A 19747-nucleotide genomic window follows, 5' to 3' on the forward strand; every position below is an offset into this window, starting at 1 on the left:
AATTTTCGATAGTCTATAGACGAAAAACAACGTATCACAACCCACAGGTATGATTAGTACACATCTGTTTTTGGTCCTTTGGTACATAAATAACTATTTAATATAAATGAGCTACTGATATGTCTAAACAACATAAAAAATTAAGTACAAGGTACCTTCATATCGAATCAGTATAAAACAATAATCCAATCAAATACAAAACAAAATAAAAAGTTAAAAATATGCCAATAAAAAAACTAGTTTATTACAATCAACAAAAGAATTGTTATCAATTCAACACCTACGTAGAAAGATGATTAGCGAATACCTAATCTACAATTCACACAGTTGTAATTTTGTAGTGCTGATAATTTTCACGATGACTCACATCGCCTCCGTGGCGCAATTGGCTAGCGCGTTCGGCTGTTAACCGAAAGGTTGGTGGTTCGAGCCCACCCGGGGGCGTCAAATTCTTTTTATACATTCTTTATAAAGATTTTAATTGTGTTTAAAAGATATAATATACAAGTATGTATGAATAAGAATAAGTTTGTATACGATAATTTATGGGTTTTATAATTGTTTTTTTTAGATTCGATAGATCTTTTATTTTATTATTTTTGTTTTATTTTGTCATATAAGGTAACAATACTTAGATAAAACGAATCAAAGTTTAGAAGTGGGAGCAAATACGTCATTTCTACGTATAAAACGTACCTAGAAGTGACGTCACGTGATATTTGAAATCAATATAATATCTTCGAAAGTAAGTATTTGTTTCCGTAAGAAAATAAAAAATACGTGTCTAATGTTTTAAATAGATGACGGATATTAATATAAAAAATTGTCACCTACCCTATTCTATGGCTAAAATATTAATATGTGTATCACATTATTTACACAATTGTGAGTAATTGAGTATGGTTGGTCATCTCTGATGTAGGGAAACGCCATCTATTTCTCAGAATTGAAACTAATATTGGACCGAGAAAGTAATACCCGTTCAAGTTGAAACGGTTTCCGATAATTTTGAGAAATCAGTTATTTCCCTTTCATATGAAGTCCTTAGTCTAAGAGGTTTATTAATAACTGTAGACAAGATCTTTCCTAAGAGCTCGTCGAGTGAAATTCCGAGTATTTGCAACTATTTTACTCGTGAACAACGTTGTTATTTTCCAGTTTTTAAATTTTGGACTTTATCTTTTTGATTATTGAGTTTATTATCGTGTTATTTTGTTTAAGAGGCAAATTGAGTTAATTGAAAACCTTGATCTATCGAATCTAGATCAGGCTTTTGGCAGTTAAAGATGTTCGGTTTAGTAGAAAGAACTATTGTGTTTAATTCGCCAATTTCTAAATGCCTAAAAAGAGTCGGTTAAAGAGAGTTGTTTAATAAGTGTTAACAGTTTAATAAAAAGAGAGTAATGTTCTCTAAGAAAAGGAGGATCTTCCAACTTTTTCGTTGAGATTTTCTATCTAGGTTTATTTGCACGTAAAACCCATTGATTTGTTCGTTGATCGTCTATATGTGACTTCTGTCATATGTCCAGTATCCACAATTTGAAACTGTATTTATGTATGAATATAGAACTAATCGTACCCAGTCATTAGCATTACTCTCTTTCTTAATAGCAATTCAAAACATACAGACTAAACATAGCTCAGCCAACCTATTCAGGGAATGAGATCCTATGTTCCAATACAGATCAAGTCGCTACCAATAGTAAACACACGTCTCTAGTAGGCATTGCATTGCGTATTGAGGTAAACTAAACTACCGTGCTATCGTACGTAATGTAAATACTATTCCCTTGAGACGTATTAGATGCAACTGGCCTGTGACGTCACTTACTAGTTAGGTACAGTATGGAGTTATTTATATAATTTTCTTTTTTGAATTCTATTAATGTGGTATTGGTATTAGATACAGAGAACCTTTAAGAAGTACTTAGGCAGTTTCGCATGTACTTTATGTTTATCACATTGAACGCCGTTGTGGTCACCGGTGACCGACGTTAGCGGAGGATTTGCCTTCAACAGTTTTCTATTGGCAGTCAAAGACTTAAATATAATACTTACTTTTGTTCATTTAATGTTCAAATGCCGGGGAATAGGAGTTTGAAAATTGATCAAGATATCATAATAAATGTCACAACCGTATTTTTAAGGGGTAGTAGGGTAATTAGTAATTTATTCCAATGTAGTCTAGGGATCTTGTGGCATCAAGCAATTATGTTTTTATTTGAAAAATTAAATTAAAGATTATTTTTTATTTGTATAGAAGTAATTATTTCAAAATTGTAAGTGTACATATGTGGGCACTATGTTTGAAACAACCCCCTATTTTATTTTATATTCTTTACAAATTGGTTTCATTGTCCCATAGTTTTGACGCCGTATTGTCGTTACATTGTTCCTACATATATGTACAATAGGTAAATGATCAAATAATGTATCAGAGATATTGTAAAAACATTTTTTGAAAAGAGTAACGATGGAGTTTCTTGCTCGTTCTTCTCCATTCGAAGCAACACTTTGGAACGAGCGCCTAGCTTCACTGACAGACAGACTGACGGACAATTCAATTTGACGTTTCAATAGTGCCTTATTTAGGATTAATTGAAATAAATACTTTGACTTTGAAACGAGCTGATGTATCACCCGATGGTAAGCAATTGTCGCCTATGGACATTAGCAAAACCAAATAAGCTACCGGCCTTTTCGGGATTGGAGATTGAAGGCGCTGGACATACTACCTACTTGTAACGTATACATTCGTATGTATATTTTCGTGCATATTTCATTCTATCCAATCAAAGCACGGTTGGTGCAATGGCTGGGTAACTGACTGCCATGTAACGTGCAGCAGATTCAATTCCCGCAAATCTTTATGTCATCCACCAATTGTATGTTTTCGTGTCTGGGTGTCATGTGCATGTGAAATTGTATGTTTGTCAACGCACCCAAGACACAGGAGAAAAACCTAGTGTGTAGCAACGTTTAAAAAATCTTCTAAAATACACTTTATCTACATTTAGTAGAGTACATAGTGCACTGAAGCTCATAAACTGGTTCGATGATACACAGTGTAAGGGAACCATACTGTAGGTACATTTAGCTATGAATGGTGGTATTGATAGTAATTTGGAGGAACACGGAGATTCGAGTAAATTGGTTTTGACCGGCTGGAAACGTATGGACAGGATTGGTTTTTGTCATTATAGGTATGTATTTGAGTTGTATAGGTACCTGGGTGTTCGTGTGTGCTATATAAGTAACTATAACGAACACCGCGAATCTGTTTCGACATAGAAAAAAAAAATCTGTACATTGAAATAATTGATTTTCATTACATGCATATATGTATACAGCAAAATTGTTTTTTTTTACAATTTTCGTCTGTCTGTCTGTTTGTTCTGGCTAACCTCTTAAATGGTTGAACAGATTTTGACGGGACTTCTATTGGTAGGTGGTTGATGTACTAAGGAGTAAATTACGCTAAAAGCTAAAAAAATAAAATAAACAAAAACCCAAAATCTCTTCGGAAGTCATTATTATACGCGAAATAAGTCGCAGGCAGCAAGTAATACTAGTAATAATTTCTTAAAATAAGAATGTATTAACAAAACAATCCGATATTAATAAAAAACAAAGTAGACATCTAAGAACGACACAAGTATTGTTAGACTGTTCCGAAGTAGCACAAGTTCAGGCAATTTTATTTCAAGCTCCAATGCATTGGATAACGACTCCTACAGATTACTTGAGGAAATAAGGACGGAATTGTTATTGCTTATTAAATACTAGCTTTTGCTCGTGGTTTCGACTTTGTTCTAATGGGATAAAAACTAGCCTATGTGTTATTTCAGATCATAATCTATCTCTGTGCTAAATTTTATCCCGATCTCTTAAGCCGCTTTAGTAACAAACAATTACACACTATAACACGAACACACAAACTTTCGTATTTATAATATTATAAGTGACACCTAATAGTACAAGTATGGGGTTAGTTTAGGTGCTACGTTACGCTAAGTGACTTTTAATTAAGTGACAATTAATATTTGAATAGAATTGTATGCTATGAATATGTGCTATAGATATTCGAGCTGCGCATCTTCCTCATGCAGCTAATTTGCGGCGTCACATCGTCATAACACATCTTACTTGCACAGCTACATAGCTTAGTATCAGTGGAAACGGTCACATAGTTTCACAGCTGAGCTATTACATTCTCGCGGTATAACCACATAGTACATCTTTAGTGGAAAAGCACTCAAAAAACATAACACATCAAATCGCTTTACAATGCAGTCACCAACTACAGCTAATAATGTATTTCTCGCCCTACGAATCCAATCCACATCTCCCCAATCAATGAAACGTTCCCAATATCCTTCTACTAAAATATGCGTGCCAACACAATGGGCATTTTCCCTGTAAGCTCAAGTAATATAAGAATCTGTATTAACCATACCATCGTCCGGATTATTTTCTTAGTTGATGGGAGCATTTCTGTTAATGGAACGCACTCGTAAATATCCCCTTGTAAATACTGATTGACTTATGTTTATTTATTGGCCATAATCTTTCCATGTTTTTATGTAGGACTAGCTCTTTGACTGCGGCGTGGTTTGTTGATTGCAAGTTATTGAGTTATTATAATAATTAAGAGCGGTTTATAAGGTGTTAAGATAACGGTGAAGAACATTGTGGATTTTTCATTTGGTACGTCATTTTATTTCGTCAATAAGTAAATTTGATTAGAATGCCATGAATAATTGACCACATAGACACCTTATTAGAACTTATAATATGTATGCTTACTTGTATTTATAGTTAGGACTTTAAATACAAGAATATTAGGCTAAAGTGAATCCCCAGGGATGTGAATTCGGTGCTGAAGGTAGCCACCAGTGTGGTTTTAATGAGGAGGTAAATATCCCACACTCCCTGGTCTTTCTTCCCAAAAAGATAGGTACCTTTAAAAGGTCCCCGTCATAAAAAAAAAACTAAAGTGAATGGGCTAACCTTTTACTTTAAACAAACTTGATCAAAATAGATGCAGTAATTTAGACGTAAAATTAAAGTAACAAACTAACTCACTTTCATATTTATAATATTAGTTAGGAAGCAAAGAAAGCCATGTAATGTTTTACGATGCACTTTCCATAGCTATTGCTGACGTATCAGTTGTAAACGGTTTAATTTCTCCATAAGTAGGGCAGTAATCGTTATGGGATTATGACTCAATTGATTTAATGTAAGTACAGTTATGACTGCCTCGTTGGTCGAGTGGTCACGAGTGCGAATGCCAGGCAAGGTCTCGGGTTTGATTCCGCGTTGGGCAAAAACTGCTGGTTTTCTTTTCGGTTTTTCGAAAATTTCTTACTAGTAGTACGGACTCTGAGTATGTGCCTGTATATAGCATTAGGCTCATCCCCTCTTATATGGGTCTAATAAGACATATAGATATTGTAAAAAATGGGTGTAAATATTGTACTATGATACCGTTTGCATTTGGCCTTATCCAAGCCAGTTGGAAATGTTTAAGATGTTCTAAAACTGCAATCTGCCACCGTAGAATTGGAATTAAATTTTCCAGTGACCTAATTGTAATTCGTCATCTACTAAAGGTGAAGAATATGGTACACCGGTTCTAAAAAGGGTGGATATTGTTAATTAGTAGACGTATCCCAACTAAAGCTGATGAGAAAAACTTGTCAATAAACCCATATTTCATATGTATTACTAGCCTATATATCTCTACCTGAATTTACCTAACACACACGAAACCTCACCATATATATACCTATATATATAACATGCACCAAAATATAACGCATACAGTGTTCTAACATTATTACAAGAGTGATCTATGCCACACGTGTGTTGCGAGGGATATTGAAATGTAATATAGAGGGGTTAATACCGCACTGTTGATTGGAGTTATGTGTTCCTAGTATTAGGGTTTGTGTTGTGATTAATGGTCAAGTTTTTATGGCAATGTATTTGGTGATAGCAGGTTTGATTCTTGAGGTGGGGAGAGTATTGCTGTGTTATTTGTGATGCTATGGAGCCTAAAATAGTGTTTGCTGGTGTCCTATTAAATGATATGCATCTCAGGTTCAATTACTACACGGAAATTTTATGGATGATCTATGAACTTTTGTCTAGACTTGTGAAAGCCAAAAAAAATCAATTAAATTGTATATACTCATAACAATTGTTTTTAAGGGGGGTAAATCATACAATGACTTCTCCCGCCTTGGGCGAGGCGAGAAGGAGTGTCAGACTCTTACTGACTAAAAACCACCCCGTTCCTACTCCTGCTTGTCGAACCGGAGCCCTGGTAAACCCGCTAGGTAGTCCGCAGCTCCGGATACTCATAACACTGATGACAATAAAATTGAAATCCAAAAAGTCAATAATAAAATGTCTGACTAAACTCAAGGATCTTTTTTCGACTACAGCGACCTCTAGACTAATAAAGCAATCGAAACAAAACAAACAGTCTCAACCACTATAACAAGAGCAAGGATTTGTATTGCTCACTATGTTTGAACAAAGAAGGCAATATCATGAATCTCAAAAAAAAAAGAAAAAATATTCGTAACAATTTGATATAACGTCTAGACAGAGAGAGATTAAAGGAGATCACACATCATAGAAGCAAGGGGGATGTGTCAAAGAAAATATTTTATTATGTACCCATCAAACTACTCAAACCAGTGTAAGCTGACCTTCTGATATGGGAAAAGATTGTTCAAAGCGATGCTAGGATACAGTGGTTTTTATATAGCATGTGTATAACCTTGTTGTCTGTTATATGGTATAAGTAGATGGCCGACGTATAAAATATGTTAGAAAAAAAATTGGGTCGGAATATAGTTTTTTTGGACAGGATTTTTTTCAGACTTGGCTGGCATAGGACGTCAAAGGGTTGCTGAATTGTCAATAATCTGAAATGTAAATCACAGAATCTGACTTTTTTAAAAGACGTAAAATTATCTTTTTTTTGTGCATTTTTTCTACATTTGCATGTTTAAGAAGATTGCTTTTTTTTTTATAGTTAGCATAACTATTGTGCTCGGTAAATCATGATATTCCTATCAATGCAGACTCTTGATATTTTCAATCCATTTATACCTTGATGAAAAAAATCATGCACAATGTTTTCGTTAGTCTTGAATAGTCTCTAAACCAATTTTTAACTTTCTACCTTAAACATTGCTGTATTAACCACTCAAAATCTAAATTAAAATAATTTTATGTGGTTTAATTATTTTACACAACCATCAACTGAAATTAAACAACCCAATTTTTTCCATCTCCAGCAAAACCATATCCTTTTTAATTCCAACCTCGACGAAGGATCCAGTTTATGACGCAACGAATTTGTCTCAAAATCCGCTGCGGTGGCCGTAGTAATCCTTGGTGAGTGCAATATGCAGTGTAAGACGACGGATTACATTGTTTTGGCTGTATCATGCCTTCGGCTTTACGGAGTATGCTTATAACTTGTTCTTTATATGTTTGCCTTCGAGTGGCTGATTTTTTTTTTGTTGTTTGTGTGATATTGAATTCTGTTTTTGGGATTTTGTTGAGGGGGGTGTTGTTTTGGTAGAATTTTTAATCGGCTTCAATAAAAGAAGGATGTTTTCGATTTGGCCTGTATTATGTAGATATGTTTCTTCGCCATTACGATCGCGTGGTTTTCAAAAGGAGGAGTAGGAACGGGGTTTTTAGTCAGTAAAAGACTGAGGTTGGTAAAGATAACGGATATTTTCCACCATAAAAAATATTATTAATCGATTTCAAAAACAAGGATAAAATGTCGGTTTTTTTAAACGCAGTTTCCTGTTTTTTTAATTATTTTAGTTTTGTATTAAAATACCTATTTAGGTAATTATTGCCGTGGTAAGGTCAAAGTAGGATACATTTGTCACTACATTTGGAGATCGGTTATTTTCATCCATAAACCAAAACCAAATCTCATTCTCAAATTCCTCAAAACTAAAATGAGCAATCGAAAACAAACACAGTGTACTACGTATTAGGATTGACAATAGCCTGACGGCGATAGACAAACAACAGGCTGTCCCATGGATTAGTATTGGATGCCCATTTGTCATATGCATTACCATAATTCAAGAGAAACTGATGAATGTACAGTGCGGTATAAGCTGATATGAAGCTGGGAAAGGCAGACAGACATATTTTGATTGGAATTTCCAGTGAGTTTGATTGAAGGAAATATTGGAACGGTGTTATGTGCAGAATGATTGTTTTATGGATTTTAGGAATTTGACCTTGAAATGTTGTTTAATATTTTTGCACACACACATCACATCATCGTCCTATACTAAGTAGCCACTGCTGGACGGTAAAGGCCTCTTCTCGCACGGAGAAGGTTGAGCATTTATCACCACGCTTGTTCAATGCGGGTTGGCGATTTCCAAGCTTATAATATTGTATTAGAAATTATAAGCCCAGGTCACGACGTTTTTCTTCACCGTTTGTCAGTTGTGTCTATAAATAAAAATAATGTGAAATAGTCATACTGGTACTTGTAGTTGGTAGGTTTCGAACCCGCAATCTCATACATGAGAAGCGAGCTGCATAAACTTCCGGCTCACCACAATTATATTCTTTAATTGTTTTGAATTCTGTACTATATTCCAAACAGTTAAAGACTTTAAAATCAATTTCTCTAAAATGACATCAAATATTATTACGAAATAATTTGATTTCAAACAAAACCAAACTTTAGACTAGTTTTTACAAAGTTCTAAATTGTTTCAACTTTGAAATCTAATCTTAAAGACAACACCTAACTAATTAGCTTTAGTTTATCTTAATTTTAGACTAGAACTAAACTTTAGCTCAAACTTTAAAATGGTACAACAACTTACCTACTTTACCTTAGAGATTTTTTTTATTAGTTTTAAATGTAGTGAATAGGCATTGTCTGGATCTATGCTATTATAAAATATCACACTCCGACAACGTGCTTGTAACTCCTGAGTGTTCCGGAGCTACGGACAACGATACAAGTTACCGGGGCTCCGGCTCAAAGCAGGAGAAGGAACGGGGTGGTTTTTAGTCAGTAAGAGTCCGACACTCCCTCTCGCTTCACCTAAGGCGGGAGAAGTCATTGGATGATTCCTTCTCTCAAAAAAAAAGTGAGTGTTACGGATGGACGGCGCTCATTGCGGCGGCCAACCATCAGGTGACATGACTGCTCGATTGCCCCGTCTCACATAATAACAAAAATCTCAGTAAAATGATACCCACCAAATCAACAACGAGACAGTCTAAAAATAAATCTTAATAAAACACCAATTAAGACATTTCAAACTCCGTCACCATTAAACTAAGCTACGGAACTTCTAAAGAGTCCAATTATTAATTTACATCCCCCTTTACTGGCAAACTATCACAAATTTTACCAACAACTAAGATCAGTTTAACCGCAATCAATTAGAGACTTGAAGATCTAAAATATCCGACCCAATTCAAACTTGAAGGGAAAATTATATTCGAATGGAAAGTACGAAGTAAGTGAAGGTTTCCATTTTTTGTTGTGGAGCGAAAAGAGCGCAATATGGCAGTGGAGTGGCTCTTAGGTGCTCTCAGCTTTTTATGGCGGGAGTCGGCCTGCAATGACGAGGTCTAAGCAACTAAGGCTTCTCGACCAACTTATGAGCACGGTGCTTGAACGTTATATTTTTGCCTGTCATTTATAATGTTGCGGTTTAAATGTTTTTTTTCTGTTATTGTACTCTTTAATGGGGCTTGTGTTTAATGTTGCGTGGAGTGGAGGGGGTTGAAATAATACTATATTATTCGGTAAGAGATTTTTATTTTGATCACTAGGTTAGGTAAAGTTTTTGTTGACTTTAACTTGGCGTTATTATGTGGTCATTATGACTGATATAGAAAAAATCATTTGTCCGAAAATTTAATTAACAATAATAATTATGTCTAAAATACATTAAAACACATTGAGATGAACAGAATTTTCCTAAACGTAAGTTTTGCATCGCTAAAAAATTGAATAGAAGAAAAAATAATTATGAAGAAGCATATTTCGACACTATATCAAATGGCTTTGACAGTCTTCAAAACGGCACACCCACATTGCATTGTATATACCCCAACACAGAGCATTTAATTCAAGTAAAACCCACTTAAAAAAGCCAGAATAGACAGCAGTGCAACACACTATAAATCAACCGAACAAACACACGAGCAACAAAGAAAGCTTCTAAAACGACTGTAATAACTTCTACACAAAACATATTTAAGGCAAAAAGGTCCTAAAGGTCCCCCATTGTCTTACTGTATTCAGTCAAATTGTCATACCGAGAAGTAATTTATCAAGGCATTCGTCTCCCCCTTAAAATTAAGAACGTTTATTCTGAAAACTCATTTAAACCTTCGTTTTATGGCGTTATAATGAGTGTCAGGGAGATTCAGGTTTTGTATGGTCATTGTTTAATATGATTTGGTGAAGAGGAGTCTTGTGATAAGTTTGTTGGGATTCGTCTTCTGTTAAGGCGGCTTTTCCACCAGAAATGTGCTATGTAGCTACGAAGATGTAATAGCTAAGCTGTGAAACTATGTGACCGCTTCCACTGATACTAAGCTTACATAGCTTAGTATGATGTATGAAGCTTAGTAAGACGCTGTGCGAGTAAGATATGCTACGAAAATGCGCCGCCGCAAGGTAGGGGTATCGATAGTAGGGAAAATATCTATAGCACACATCCATAGCACGCATCTATGGCACAAACCTTTAGATATTATAAATAACAGCTTGAACAACCAGAATCGTGTTCTTTAGGCTTTTGTTGTCGATGCCTACACTATAAAGGCGTAACAATAATTATGTATATACGTATGTGTGTATGTATGAATGATAGAGATTACTACTTTAAACTACTAGAACTCTCTAAAGAATTGTTCTTAGCTCATTACTCTCCCAGGTCATTCACCTCCAGCTAATTCGTAATTACAATTCATAGAGCTATAAAGTGAACGTTTGCAATCAGTGACGTTGGGCGATTGTCGACAAAACGCAATTAACTTAATTGGGGAAGACTTCATTTGACTTTTACGACATTTTGTTTGTTTTTCGTCCGAAATTGTCCTATTTCGGACACCGTGAAATAGAAGTGGTGTTATTGGAAGCTCTAGGTGGAGTTTTAATAATAATATACTTTACATAAGGTTTTATTATTAAGTCTGACTGCCAATTGAAAACTGTTGAAGACAAATCCTCCCCTAAGGTCGGTCACCGGTGACCACCACAGCGTTCAATATGTTAAAGCAGGAGAACGATCCGATATAACCTTCAAACTTTAAAAAAAGAGCTATGTGTACCAATGAATATGTTTGGTGGAAGCCAAATGCATTCATAGTAACATAGCATAGCACATCTCTGGTGGAAAAGCACCCCAAGACTCCAGTAATTTTGAACCGATCAATCTGGAAGTGAATGAGAAAGATGATATAAGTTTTTAAACTGACATGGTCATTAACACTAGAATTGGAACTTGAAACGGGATATTTACCATGTCTTCCAAAAACATTACAAAGTAAATATCCCGTTTCAAGTTCCAATTCTAAGATTGGCTCATGTTCAGCAGTGAATGTCATGTGGCTGACAGCCGTGGTAATGACGAAAATGATGATAATCTTAGGACTTGGTGCTGATTTGAATACAATAGGAAAAATTTCTAGGAAGAAGACTATTTTTATTCTATTCATAATTTACCATGAATAGCAAAAAAAAACAAAAGTACATTTATAATAAAAAAAATGTATAAAATCCCAAGCTAATTATCTAAAGCAGGGGACTTCAAAGCGGATGTATGAAGACATAAAAATGTATATGAAATTAATTTTATTCACGTACTAAGTATCAGAAACCTTTGAAATATTTACTGTTCATTTATTGATTCTGTTATTAAATTTAACTGCCGCGTTGGGGAGGGGTCATAAGTACTGCTACTGATCAAAGCATCTCGGTTAAATAGGTTTTAAGATTTGATATTTCGATTGTTCTAATATTATTAAGCTTGATAGATTTCTGGAAATTTTTACCGACTGCAAAAAAGGAGGAGGCATTATGTTCGGATGTTTCTTTTTCTATTTGTTCACCGATTATTAATAAAAGCATCGAGTTTGGAAATAGTAATCAGTATTGTGCTGATAGGCCAGCCTATTATTTGAATGGGAGTCATAACTAATGACAATGCAATAAATTACATAACTGAAGAACATTTGGTGGAAATGAACTCGTACGTAATACGTGAAAGATGTGCACAACTGTGTGCCCAGAGCGCCATTATCAAATCTTCATCGGTATTCGAGTAAGGATTATTTTCACTACCTATGTCCTAACCGGGTCAAATTGAAAGTACCTACATGTGTGTAGTAAAAGACCTCTCTTACTCTAACCCCGCTAATTCTCGTTAAAAGAGCGATTAACCTAAGCGTAGAACGCGAAGCATAAAGTAAAATAATTCGGTTGCTAACTTGAACATTTTCGACAAGTAACTACGAAACTATTTTAATGGGGAATGTTCCTGACAGCGCTATCTCTCTGAAACTACACGTCACACCTCTCGTTTTAACTTACACATTGTGTAATTAGTGTGAGAGGGACACAAGACACATTGACGATGAACGGAAATTGAGTAGACCCTTTTCACTTCAACACCAGCCTCCGTAAGTTGAACGAAGTAACTTTTGGATTGTAAGTATTTGAAATATTTGCAAAAAGTGGTCCCCTCATGTCTGTCGATTAGTTTAGGTGCCAATGTATTTTATAGGGTGCTTACCTTTTTTGTACATAGTTTTACGACGCTATTTTACCTTTTAGAGTACCTCTAATACTCAGAGGAGTAAGTATCGTTTCTGTAAATTGGAGTAGATTTTTTTATGGAATAGGAAAACCGAGCATTTTGGTCACCTGATGGTAAGCGAACACCTGATGAGCGGCGGCCCATGGACACCCACAACATCAGAGGAGTCACAGGTTTGTTGTCGGCCTTTTAAAAATGTCCGGTTTCGCCAACTCGACTGTTATCCAATAAACATGACTGAATAGCGTGAGGTTTGGTTATTAGCTTTACTAATTGTAGAAAGTAAATATTATTATTCTAGTGTCATAACGATGTCTCGATTTAAACTTTTAATTTGAATTGGTGTTGTCATATTTATTACGATAGTTGATACTTTTTATTTTTTAAGGGAGAAAATTATGCAATGACTTCTCCCGCCTTGGGCGAGGCGAGAGTGAGTGTCAGACTGTTACTGACTAAAAACCACCCCGTTCCAACTCCTGCTTTTCTAGCCGGAGCCCCGCTTATCGCGCTAGATAGACTGCAGCTCCGGACGATAGTAGATATTAAGCCTGGTCTTCACGAGGAAACAATGAGACATTTACTTAGTAAATTAAAATAGAAGAGGAAAAAGATGCATGCACACAAAATATAAACATTAGTTTCAACTAAATACAGCTGCACAATACAAAAATAAGTCTTGCAAACGCGACTTAAAAACGCAACGCTCCCATAATTTGTTGGTCATTAAAAAACAAAACCTCGCAGCAGTAGGGTTGAAACTGTGGACAAAACAAATGACCAGCGGATGAACATCTCGGAGTCACGCACCACAAATTGTTTTTGTGGCAACCCTAATTATTTCCACTTGATGATTTTATATGGGAACTAAAGATATGGAAGCGATATAGTAATTTGATTTTAAGTGTGTAGATAACGTAACTTTTAGGTAAATTATTGTGTTTGTAAAGGGTAGGAAAGTCTTATTTATTCTACAGCGCTTTTTACGAATTATGCTGTTAGTTTTATTTAATTACAACAAGTTTGAAAGTGGATTGGTGTATTGATTTAAAATTTGGATGGAGTTTTATGTCTGATATCGTGGCGATTAGCCATTAGCCTGCATAGGTGCACATTACAGCACATAATGCCACTAAATAAAACACCCACTTTTTATCATTTGTGTTATAAACCCCTTATAAGTGAGCTTATTGTCATAATTATACTTTGTGCAACTGAGATATTTTCGAAAAGTCGAAAAACGCCCAAAAATCCTTTGCCCGTCCCAGGACAATGCAACCTGTGACATGAGACTTATAAAGTTAGTAGTTGACAGACGCTCATGTAACAGATCAAGCCATAAGACCTTCCAATCATATTAGAAAATAATAGCATAAGAACATTTTGTAAACTATTCTTGTAAATATCTACATCTACGTCTGCAGCTCCCAGCCCGTTGTAAACGCAGCCACTATATCCAATAAAGATGCAAGATTGTCAACAGTTATAGTTGCTATTTTTGTTCAGTAGTTTATTCAAAGAGGGTGACAAAATATTGTATGCGTTTATGAGCCTTACTTCCTTGTGTGCTCAGAGTATTGTTCATGGAAATAAGATGGAAAATGTGGAAAAAAATTCAATGTTTTGTATGAGTTTAAGTAATGGTTTGTTGTTGTAGGTGCTTAAAATTACACGTTATAATTTGTAGAAAATAATTTCATGCATCGCTAATTTCATGCATCCATAGCACGCATCTTCCCATATAAAAAACATAGCTTAGTTGAGTCCGTTTCCACCAGTGCTAAGCTATGTGTACAAATGATTGGTGGAAGCCTAACGCATCCACAGCAGCGTAGCATTGCACATCTCTGGTGGAAAAGCACCCTGACTCTCTCTCTCGCCTCATCTTAGGCAGGAGAAGGTATTGGACGATATTTCCGCTTTCCAAAAAAAAAGTAAAGAAGAACTGCCATACACTCGAAACTTCGCCTCGTGGCTAAGATAACCGAAGAGTAAATAATATCTCTAGACACTGACAAAATATTTACAGGTTTTCTTAAACCGATAATTTATTTAATCTGACAGTTCAATAAGCGACTTTATTGCTGTAGCGGTACAGTAACAAATGCCTCTTATCTTAAGATAATTTAGATCCGTTACTTCCTTGATTGCTCATCTCGAAACAAAATGAAAATTCAAATAGGTAAACTCGATCAATACACAGCTACACATCAAGTTATACATAACCAGTATAAACTGACCCTTGGATGTGAAGAAAGTTCATACAAAGCGAGATCAAGATAAAGTGGTTTGTATAGATGGGTGTGAGCCCTGTGTACCAGGAAATCTTTTAACGAAGATTACAAACCCGAAATTTCCGAGTTTGGTGGGTCCCATCGCGACCGCTTACAGGACTAATGGACGATAGGAAGGCATTTTCAATTTTACCTAACGATTTGCATATTCAATGAGATTGAGACTTGATGCCGTTTCGACGTTGATCTAAGAAATTTGCATAAAACTGGAAAAAAGGACCAAGCTCTGCCTTTTTGGAATATTTAATTAAAGAAATGTTTTCGGATTCACGCTCGCGCTGTGTCCTGAATATAGCTTTTTATTAGCTTCTCATGAATTCATAAATTTGTTATTTGATGAAGGTTTCCGAACTATCTCGCTAGCCCCTGTAGGATTAGAAAATAAATAAAATAGACCTTGATATTCGGTAGCCATTTTTTAACATTTTTAGTCTAGATATAAAAAAATATACCGGCTGAATTGAGAAGTCGGTTAAAAAGAAATATAAATGCAAAAGTATGAGAGAAAAGTTTAGATTTGCAGATTCTGGTTTTAGAAATAATCAGTCGTTCAAAACACTGGTACGGAATTTACAAAGCTGGTCCGTAGTTAATGACATCTTTTACCTCTATTCTATAAGCCACACTTTGTAACGAGCACCTAGCTTCACTGATAGATAGACTGATGAACAATTCAATTTGACGTCTCAAAATTCAAAAGTGCCTGATTAAGGATTAATTGAAATAAATGCTTTGACTTTAACTTTTAAGATTCATACACGACTTAAGTGATGAATAAATTGGTGTCATAAAAAAAAAAAACAAGAAAATACTCGTTGTAAAACAAATTGTACAACTTCAAACCCCATTTGGATACACAACTCGATGTATTACAACTCTTCGCCAGCAGGGCTTGCATTAACCCATTTTAAAACGTTCTTCGTATCAAAGGACCTAGTGACATTTTGTTTTACGTTACCGTGATCGACATGTTTATGACGTTCGGCGCTCTGATTGGCTGCTGCAAGTCAAGCAACCAATCAGAGCGAACATTTCGATCGCGTCAACGCCAAACGAACTCGCACTGATCATTTCAAAGGTCGAACAAGTTTTGGGCGGGTCTTTAAGTACAAAGGGAATAAACTTGTTTACAAGCCACGATATTGTAGCATTTTAGGGTTAAATTCAGTTTAGCGTATTTGTGTTTGATGACGCTGTTTATTTTCATGTTTAAGAGTTTAATGTGCGGTTTCAATACGATGGGATTTTGTGAAGGTATTTCCATTTTTAACCGACTTCAAAAAAAGGAGGAGGTTCTCAATTCGACCTTTTTTTTTTATTATGTCAGGGTTTTTGGGGTGAAATTGGACACGTACCATAAATAATTTTTTGGTCTATTTTGAGTGTGTGTTGTTTATATGTACCACTGCCAAACTGCTGGTTGGTTTTTAGTCAGTAAGTATCTGACACTCCCTCTCGCCTCGCCCAAGGCAGGAAAAGCCATTGAATGATTTTCCCCCGTTAAAAGAAGACCAATTTTCGCAGTAACCCACATAACTAAGTAGTGCACTGCATACATAGGTACCTACGTATATGAGCAGCTATAGAACCCCAGTATGCAGCTTTGACAAAGGACACAGATGCGATACTGTGATTATCCGATGCTGGTTGTAAGGCGCAAACAGATTGCTACTAAACCAGTTATTGGAGCCAGAATATAGGACGTGTAGTCTCAACACAATAGGAACGGCTGCGCAGGAAAAGTAACTTTGTTACCGTTGTGTAAGGTAGGATTTTAATTGAATTTAGTAGTGGAAGTGTGTGAGAATGTGGTAATGTTTTGAAGGGAAATTTTGGAAAAGATGTTGTTATGCACCAAATATACATATAGTTGTGGAGGGAGTGTCAGACTCTTCTTAACTAAAAGCCACACCGTTCCTACTCCTGCTTTTCGACCCAGAGTCCCGGTAAACCCACTAGCTAGTCCGCAGCTCCGGATCATATAGCTATGGAAGGTAGTCAATACATTTGCCCCTGTTAAAAAACTATTACGAAATGTTTAATTGAACGTGTTCACTTCTGCATATACCATCAGAAAATAAATCATCATTATATTGTCTTATGGTATAAAATCAATTTTAATATAGAAAGTCTTAAGTAACCATCCAAAAACACACCAATATTTACCTACACACCGAATATTGTACTACGCCGAGCGCTACTACCCAAGTTCCCGAACTTTCCCAGTCAACTGAGCGTAACACTATCAACGTAGTGCCAAGAAAGTCACGATGTAGTGTCATAATTGATACTTACTACTGTTTCCTATTCCATTGTCTGTATTGTTTTATTAACTTTATATTTGTTTCGGTTGATAAATGTTGAAAAACATCAGCCTGTCATTAGTCTATAAGTGCTATTCCTGATCAAAGCCTCTTCTCACATGTAGAAGATTTTGCATTAATCACCACGCTTGCGTAATGCGAGTTTGCGATTTCAAGGTCACAATGTTTTCTTCTTTGTCTAAATAATCAAGTACATATAACCCGGAAAAATACATAGGTACTTACCATGGTAGGTTTCGAACTCGTATCCTCGTGTTTGAGATACGGGCATCATTGATTGGGCCACCACGACATTTTATTTTTTATGTGAAGTTAAAAACTCTAACAGTATATCAAGATAAGGTTTGTACGTAAGAAGGAAAAATTCGCTGTGAATGTAAGCGCATAGCACCTGTGCAAATACTAGCCGGGTGACCGGTTAGTATAATATAAATGTTGAAAAACATCAGCCTGTCTGTTATTTTTGGAGTATTACGTATTAGTGATATGAATGAATTCAAGGTTTTTCTTCTTTGCTTCAAACTCTAAAAGGCATGATTTGTCTTATCCCATTCTTTATTAAAGCCAACACTAAACTCAGAATTCTCAATATTTTTTTAAACGTTGCCCCACACTTGAAAGTTCTCTTCTGTCGTGGGTGCGTTTACAAACATACAAGTTCATATACACATGATGCGCAGACTCAAAACAATAATTGATGGATCACACAAAGTGTTGTTCCGTGCGTAAACCGAACCCGCTACACGTTGCACGGCAGTCAATTCCCCAACCACATCACAGTCTCTCTTGCTCTCATTCATGAATTAAATCAAAACATCTTTCAGAACAGAAATATAGGCACAGATACCCCATAATCCTCAAAATATTAAGCCTGATTAGATAAACGTTGGGGAATTAAATTCCTCTATGCAAATTCGAGTACAGGTGTCTCGCGTCGCGTCTTCTAATTAAAACTTTTTATCTCCGAGACTTTTGCTCTTTAACTTTCATTCGTAATGTAAGAGATTTGCATTTTAAGATACCGGCTTTGGCCGCGTTTCGAATTAAACGGGGCACGTTCAGATTTTTGTTAGGAATTAAAATTTTTTCGTTGTTGCTCTTGAGGTTGAATTTTGATTCTTTCTGTTTTTGGGCGTAGATTTTATTGTTATTTGTGATTTCACATCACACATCAACAGGCTATTAGCGGGGGCGAGCCTATTGCCATATACTGCGCACAATTCCAGTGTCGGTGTTACTGAGAAATTTTCGAAAAACCGAAAAAAACCACAAAAATAAATCACATTTAAATGATTTCGTTCAAAGACAGGTCTAAATTATGAACACCTCTTTTAGCATTTGGTTTTCGGAACAGAATTATGAAATTGTTCATTTTGCATTCGGTTTTTCGAATAACAATGAAGACAGAATTATGAAATAGGTACTACATATATAACCCACAATTCTCTAACCTATATACAGCCCAATAAACTATAAAATAGAACCAAGCAAAATCGAAGCAAAGAGATCGTATATCAACCGAATGAAAAGTTACCCAGTTTGAAAGCGCTCTAACAAATTGTACGAATAACTTGTTTAGTTTACAAATGTACGGAGTTTTTAGTGCAATTCATGCTTGCTTGCTATCGGGGTAGTTTTAATTTTAGAAATTGTGGCTTGCTCTATAGGTACTGAATAGGCTTCTATTTGAACGTTAGTATTATTATACTTCACGTGTCAAAATCCTCATGGATAAGGAATGGGCCAGCTGGACCAGAGTGATACCACGGCCTCACAGAAAACCAACGTGAAACAACGTTTGCGTTGTGTGAGTGAGGTTACCGGAGACCCAATTACCCCCTTCCTAATCTTCCCAATTCCCGATTCCCCAACAATCCTTAAATTCCTAACTCCCAAAAGGCCGGCAACGCACTTGTAACGCATCTGGTGTTTTAAGTGTCCATGGGCGGCAGCGATTGCTTACCATAAAAAAACTTGAAATCAATTGACAAGCGAAATCAGTATATTTATGTTTCTAATCAATCTTTGGTCTTTTAGAGAGCCATTCATTATAATTGTGATTTATTAATAGTGAGATAACGTCTTATCTCAAGTCAATTCGTTGTGACTGAATGAGTGGCACTTTATATCAATCAAATGATGTGACGTCAATTTGACATATTTATTGCAAACATACTGTATGTACAATAAATTGTACATCATATACATGCATAATTTCTTACCCTTAAATTGTTAACACCCAAAAGGCCGGCAACGCACTTGTAACGCCCTTGGT

At 35.7% G+C, this 19747-nt stretch overlaps 1 non-coding gene across 1 annotated transcript; it reads left to right on the forward strand.

Moving 5' to 3' along the window:
- The first annotated feature begins 370 nt into the window (after positions 1 to 370).
- Trnan-guu (transfer RNA asparagine (anticodon GUU)) lies at positions 371 to 444 on the forward strand. Its single transcript has one exon. It is a non-coding gene; the product is annotated as a tRNA-Asn (tRNA).
- Positions 445 to 19747: the final 19303 nt, after the last annotated feature.

Source organism: Spodoptera frugiperda, chromosome 14, assembly GCF_023101765.2.
Source record: "Spodoptera frugiperda isolate SF20-4 chromosome 14, AGI-APGP_CSIRO_Sfru_2.0, whole genome shotgun sequence".
In the NCBI taxonomy this organism is placed as follows: domain Eukaryota; kingdom Metazoa; phylum Arthropoda; class Insecta; order Lepidoptera; family Noctuidae; genus Spodoptera; species Spodoptera frugiperda.